This window comes from Propithecus coquereli, unplaced genomic scaffold (assembly GCF_000956105.1).
Source record: "Propithecus coquereli isolate 6110/MARCELLA unplaced genomic scaffold, Pcoq_1.0 Scaffold736, whole genome shotgun sequence".
Lineage (NCBI taxonomy): Eukaryota > Metazoa > Chordata > Mammalia > Primates > Indriidae > Propithecus > Propithecus coquereli.
Window position 1 is genome coordinate 1,126,857 of NW_012153463.1, and position 7,731 is coordinate 1,134,587.

A 7,731-nucleotide genomic window follows, 5' to 3' on the forward strand; every position below is an offset into this window, starting at 1 on the left:
CAGCCATTGCTGGGCCTCTCCAGCCAGTAAGCAAGAGGGCTGGGCAGCTCTGGGATGGGACATAAACTGAGTCTGGGACGAGCCCTAAACTCAGGCCTCCCATTTGGATTTAACACCTTAACTGCCATGCGAGTTGTATTTAACTCACGCTAGTTTTGAGCCTGGGGCCTCGTGAAGCATATGTAACTCGCACTTCTCTGACTTTTGGGAGCTACGTGGACTAGTTTTCAAGTTACATATAACTCATGCACAGAAAACAATAAAAAATAACAAATTTTTCATTAAATTAGAAAGCATCATTTTGTTTTCAAAGTTTTTATTCTATTTTTGTAATAAAACACCATGGCCCCAAGGAAAATAATTTTTTTTCTTATGTGGCCATCATTGTGCTAAATATGATCATTTCAACATAGACACAAGATACAAGGACTTGGAAAATCATGTGAAATCCTTTCTTATCCTCAAATGCATGCCCTTAGATTTTTTTTAAAAGAAAGCAAGCTACATAACAGCTAAGATATTGACATTTCCTTAATACATTAATTGAACCTTAGAAATTAACCACAGATTTTCAGGGAATTATGCCTGTCCAACCAGACAGGCATAGAATATAGAAAAAAAGAATTGTTTCAAATGGTGACTTCTATCCCATTGGGCACATTCTTACAGCTCACAGTTGCTATTCTGTCCTGTGGATTTTTGCTTAATTAGCCAGAAAAATTGCAGAAATTCTGCAGCTCTATTTTTACTTTAATTATAGTCAAAGCTCCTTTTCAATTTCTCATAGATTTTCAGTTCTCTCTTCAGCTTCTAGGCATCCCTGACTGTAAGGAAACTCCAAATGTGTGCTAGGGGCATGTCTGAAACTATAATTTGGTAAAATACAAGAAAAAGGGAGAAAGAAAATGATAAGGGAGTCTCATTTGCACTTACCATGAACCAAAGTGAATTTGAGGGACTTGGGATGTTTTAATGGTAAAATGCACTGTATCTGATTTCATTACAGATTCTACTCTTAAAGTTGTGTAAAAATTGACAACACCATATTGCATCTAAATTAGGAATATGCTCTTTAAAGAAATTGCATTGAATCCTTTTCATAATAAGTATAATTTTGCGATATGAATAATCACAAACTATTTTATGTGTTGTATATGTTCAAATCTATCCAAAAATGTTTCAGGAGGATATCCCTGTATTTTACATATTCAAATTTAGGATTTAGCATCCAAAGCATGCTTTGCTTTTTTAAATGAATAATACAATGAAATATAGTCAATACAGACCAAAAACAGGAACAACAAACACGCGTTCACTGGAAAAGGGTAAATTTGTCATGTCTACATGGTTCCTCCTGTCACAAAGTATCCAAGACAACCTGGCTTTGCATTTGGTAAACCAACATTCATCTGGCACTTGAATGCCAAGACAGGGCAAAGGTTAGACAGTTGTCTTTCACTTTCATCTTCCATTATAATGAGATTTGACATGTAACCAGCCATCTTTGGAGTGCATGACTTGAAGGTGTCCATTTAACTCCCTGCATTGCCAAAGACCTACAAAGGGACAAGATTGATAGCCCTGAAATAGACAAAGCCAACGCATTGTTAATCTACAACATGACTTTGGGGTGAGGGAGCTTTTCAATAAAAATATCCTCTATTCCAACATGAATCTTTCGGACCAGCCTAAAAAGGGACTAATTTCTTAGACACCCAAGCAAACAATTGGTCAACACTTGGTGACATCACAGAATGCACCGCCAGGTTCACGAAAGGGTCCCTCACAAACATACTTTGCTTTAGGATTTTAACTATTTTCCAGGTTATTCATTTTTCTGGAGTAAAATGGGAAAGAAAATTGCCCACATAGGGCTCTCACAGATGAGAGCCACATAGGAAAAAAAGTTAGGGATATAACTTTATTTTTTAATTTTTTAACTTCTTAAATCTTAGCTTGATTATTTTTTAATGTTACCAAATATCAGTGAATTGCATAAACACAATTTGTTTAATAATCCATTCTTTTCCCAATGATCTAAATGACTCCTTTGTCACAAAACCAATTTTCCATGTACTTTTCACATACAGTTGAAGACCTTAAGAGCAAAGACTGAGGTTTCCCAAAGAAGAGGCTGTTCTCTCGAGATGGCAGCATGGAAACCCTGCCTGAGCCCCCAGCCTGCCCGGCCTGCCGTGCGGGATTCGGAACCCAGACTCCAACGCCAACTCTTTGGCCGTGGAGCAGCAACTGCCACAAACAATGTCTTCACTTCCAGCCCCACTGCACCTGCGGGGCAGCCAGACCACTCCTTACGCTGCCATCCCTGCAGGCAGAGAGACCCAAGTTCAAGTCCTGCCTAGTCTTATATACTTTTTATGAACTTGGGTAAATTCCCTAAGTTCTCTGAGACTTAGTTTCCTTTTCTGCAAAATGAGGATGATAATACTTACTTGAGGGTCTCATGAAGATTATAGGAAATATCAAATGTAACATTACTATCCCAGAGCCTGGCACAGAGTAGGAATTTCCCAAAAGCCTGTTTTCCTTTTTGGCTTGCTCTTTCTTCTGAGAAAGAAACTTACTCTTCTCAGATCTCAATGATTTAATTCCACATTTATTTATCTAGGACTTTGATGGGAAAAACCCTATGTTTAAGAGTGGAGGATACAAAAGATGGAACAATCTAGCTGGGGAGGTCAGGCATACTCATGAAGAAAAGTTAACAGGCTTATTAAATTTGTAAATGCCCAAGTGTTTAACATAAGCCATAAGTGCTGGCCAGGCACAGTGGCTCACACCTGTAATCCTAGCACTCTAGGAGGCCGAGGCAGGAGGATCAGTTGAACTCAGGAGTTCAAGACCAGCCTGAGCAAGAGCAAGACCCCTGTCTCTACCAAAAATAGAAAAAATTAGCCAGGCATGGTGGCACACACCTATAGTCCCAGCTACTTTGGAGGCTGAGGCAGGAGGATCGCTTGAGCCCAAGAATTCGAGGTTGCAGTGAGCTATGATGACACCACTGCAATATAGCCTGGGCAACAGAGTGAGACTCTGTCTCGAAAAAGACAAAAAAATAAGCCGTAAGTGCTGAAGAATTTCAAAGAACAGAGAGAAATATTGGGCTCCCGGGATTTAAGCTAAAAATTCAACACAGGGAGGTGGGAAGACAGAAGCTGTTCCCGCCTTCCTTCCCAAAAGCCAAGTCTCCCATCGCCAAGTCAGTCACCCTTTCTAGTCCAAGATGATCATCAAATTGACGGTGACGGAGATGGAGAGAGAGTTTCTAACAGGCTCAGTCCACTCAGAGCAGATACGTCCATGGGTTCCATCTATTGCTTCAGGAAAGTATAACAGACACTTCTGAATGGATTTGCCCCCCTGACACATGATTTTGGAGGGCCTGCCCAGGGGCAGTTACTATAATACAAAGGCTGTACTTGACCTTGAAGGCTGGGGCTATCCCTGGCACAACTTTGCTCAGCCAGACCCAAACACCAGCACCAGGCACACAAAGGGTGTTTCCAGAATACCACAAGAATTTCCCCTGGCTCTGTAAACACCCCACACAAATGCCCTCAAACTCCTACCTGTGGCAGGGATAGCTCCTTATGGAGAATACACCTTCAGCTCGTTGACCTGCTCAGGTGGCTGTGACCAGCACACACAGTTTTTTTCAAAATCTAACAAAGGTCCAGCCATCATTCCCAAAGGAGAACATGGATATTAGTGTGTATCACGTTAAATATGCAAAAATAGGTAAAGTACGTAATATATCCACTTACCGAAGATCCTAACATAAAATGCCACAGAGGCCTTGATAAAAACAAAATAAGTCTGTAGTGACGAAGTCAAAATTTTTGTTTCTGCTTCTTTCCAACTCCTCAGGTGCTTGAAAATTTGAGGGAGCAGGAAGCTGATTGCTCTTCAGGCTTTAGGGTAAGCAGGAGCTAAGAGCTGCTGAAAAAGAACCAACAAGCTCTTAAGATGGATTAATTAATAAAGATATAGCGTCGTGAACAAAGGAGGCAACAGTTCCATATATGACCAGTTTTCCATATATGACCAACACGTGGACCCCACAAGTTCAGAGCTGGAAGGCGGCCATGCGGTGATGAATTCCTTAGCAACAGAAACCAGTGAGGACAGTCAGACAGGAGACAACAGACAGAACAAACACTGGTGTCACCGCTAAATGTGGCAACCACCATAGTGTGAAGGAAGCTAGGGTTTTCTGTACCGTGCCAAAGGGCAGCACTAAGACCAACAGATAAAAGTTACAGGGAGATTTTCAGCTACAGGTGAGGGAGACTCTTCAAATAATTAAAGCCATTCAAAAACTGGAACAGTCTCAGGAAGTGACAAGCTTCCTGTCACTGCTGTATTCCTACGAAGGCTGCCTTCTGCTTTCTTGGCTGCATGGAAATTTAGGGGAACATGAGATTCTTCAGTATTCAAGGTCAGGTTTTGTAGAAAGTTTCCCACATGGACAGAGAGGTTAGGCTGGGTGTCCTCAAATGACTGCACATAGCTAACCAAAAGTTCTTGCTTCCTCCGATAATATTTTCTCCTGTTACAAAGGCTAAGAATTTCCCTGGTCCCTGGCCCATTTTCAATGGGCACCCTAATCCCATCATTAACGTTTCTAGTCCTTTTCCCAACTGGCAGATCCCATGAGCAATGGCATGTCTCCCGCCTCCTCCTCCACCCAGAAGTCATATCCACACTCCTGCTAAAAGCCGTCCACTATAAACCTCATCATTTACACTGCAAAAAGGGAATCATTGATTCGGTTCTGATTAGTCATCATGATGCTTCTCTCTTATATGTACGTAATCACTGCGGTTTCTCTGAGAATGGAAAGCTTGCCTTTCTATGGGAGACTCTAAACAGCTCTCTAAACAGATGCCAGTTGGGCAAACAGTGCAGAGAATTTCGGCACAATGTGATAAGAGCAGCCACACCCACAATCCCGGCCAAGGAGCGTCTCAGTACAGCCGCCAAATCACAAATAGCTGAGAGCGGCTCCTTTTCATCTAACCGGATGATGCTCCCATTTTTTTAAGAGACTGTCTCATCCAGTTTTGCAGCTAGTCGAAAAGCCTAAAAATGATAAATGTACTATAGAATCAGAGTGTTTCCCTTCCAGTCCTGGAAGACTGGCCAGAGCCCTAGCAACACCCAATCAGGCAGGAAATAATAAAACGGTGGCCTGGCGACCAAGGTAATGAAATGCTTCCCTTTAGTCCTATTTCTGCAGGAGGCTTTGTCATCCTGCCCGGCATCTTCATGCTGTGCTAGTCTTTGTACAGGGATGAGGCCTCAGGTGTCTCCCTCCGCCTCTTGTCCAGAAGGAAGCCAAGGTAGTTTGCCGTCTTGAACACAGGAAACAGAGGACTCGGTATCCAAGAAAGCATACTCTGCCTCTCTCTCTCAAGGACAATCGCCAGCAACTGTTGGCAAGCTGCGCCCACCCCACATCTGTCTGAGGCAGAACGAGAAGGAATCAAAATAATGATTAGATGAATGAATGAATGAATGATTCCTGTAAGATTGCAGACTGCTGTATATCCAGATGAAAACCATTCCTTAAGGAATGTTCTAGCATGTACATGGGTATAGGTAGAGGAATAAGGGCCTTTGCTGAGTAGAGAGGTTCCCTGGGGCTGGAGCTGGGACAAGTATTTCCAGCTCAATCACCAGGGGGCGCAGAAGCTAAAGGAGCAGAGGGAATAGGGTCTTCGATGCCAAGGCCACCCGACGTCTGACCCTGGGGACAGGCAGCCTCCAGGGTAGGCCACGTGAATTCAGAACACACCTCTTAAGGGCAGGGCCGCTTGGCTCCTTGCTCTGGTGGAGGCAGAAAGCCACATCTTTAATTTGCATTTTCCCATTAAGTGGAGTCAAGCTCTTTTGGATCCTCGGATATTGCGGTTGCCATGGTTGAATAGTGTCTTTACATGCCGAATTCCAAGTTGCCAGCTACACACACACTTCTATTCGTTTACATTCTGCCTTCATGTAACCTGGGACGTGCTCAGAGTAAGCTAAGCTACCTTCTGGAAGGGTGCACTGCTGACCTGGTTTTGCCCACATTAGTAAAGTTGGGGCTGGATGGGCATTTCACAAATAAAAAAAAGAAAGAAAGAAAGTAAAGTTCGGGCTACCTGGTCCCAGCCTCAATCAATGTTGAACCTCGCTCAGAGACCTTGAAATACAGGATGGAGGGAAAACAACAGAACTGTTAAAGCCCATGAGGAACCGAAAACTACGCTCTGTGCGTATTTGCTCTCGCAGAAGTTGACGTGGGCACTAGCTACGTCCACACCTAGGAATTATATTTAGCAAGCTCCTGATAGCAGCAAGGAGGGAGTCCAGCACATCGGCAGAGCTGCAAGGAGCTCGCTTCTTTCTCCATGAGGAAGAGGAAAGCAGTCAGGCTGGGTGCAGGGCTCTGGGGAGGAGGAGAGGGAGGCAGCTGGAGGTTTTGTTCTTGGCATAGAAAAGCACACGTTAGCTTAGCGGGTATCTGCCTTGGCGCACAGGTAGTGACCGTCCTGTGGACACAGAAGTGGCAGGCAGCCTCAGGACCCGGCTGGCACTGCAGACACCAGTGGGCAGCACTGACAAAGCCCCTCCCCAGCTTCCCTCCATGCTCCCCCCTCTCCTGACCTTCTCACCCAGGAGTTTGACAAAGTGCGGGCCACGTTCACTCAGCTCTGCCAACTTCAGTTGCCCCACCCTGAGAAACGACTGCAGAAAGCAGCCCCTTATTGTGGTCTAGATCTCTCTGCAGGAGCTCTGCCCACCCTCGTCTGTGCATCCTGCTCTCGTTTCTCCACAGGCCACACTAGGATGTCACTTTCCTTTTTGGGGGACCTTGCTTTTCGTCTCCCCTTTTGAACTGCTCTAAGTCCCCTTTATATATGTTCTTCATGGGGGGTTTTGCAGAGGTTTGCTTCCATGTGCCCACAGCACACTTTGCTGAAGACCTGGGTGAAGCCCAGAGAGCTCTCTGTGTCTCTGTCCTCCACGCTCTCTGGCGACCACGTTCTCCACCGCAGTCTGTGCTCCGCAAGCTACGGGAGAGGACTCGCTGGGAAGAGCGGTTTTCTCGATTGGGTTCCAAGTTGGAAACAGTTCCTATCACGTGGAAGCATGAACACCGTGAGAGGTTTAGGAAGAAAAAACAGTAGCTGGCGATGCGATGTGAAGTGGGAGGGAGGATTCCTCCATGGTTGCCTAACTTTGAAGTTGGCTGACCGGGTGGAAGGCAAATGAAGGCAGGAAGACAAGACAGAAGCGGGTGTGGGTGGACATCCACCTGCAACCGCCCCCCAGAGCACTCCAAAATACCTGGAATGTTATCTTCTCACGCTTCATCATATATATATGCAGTGCTGTGATGGTAAATGTTTAGCAACCTCCTCTCCAAAAATTAGATGCATGCGTGTTTATGTGTGTATGTGCATTCATTTTTAAACTTATTATAAATTTTTTATGTTTTCCTCAGCTTTATTAAGGTATAAATTGTACATATTTGCAGTGGATAATGTGATATGAGATATACATACACATATACATTGTGAAATGACTAAATCAAGCTAATTAACATATCCATCGCCTCATACACTTATCTTGTTCTTGTGGTAAGAACACTTGAGATCTACTCTCTCAGCAATTTCCAAGTATACAGTACTGTTATGGTTTGAATGCTTGTATCCCCCTAAA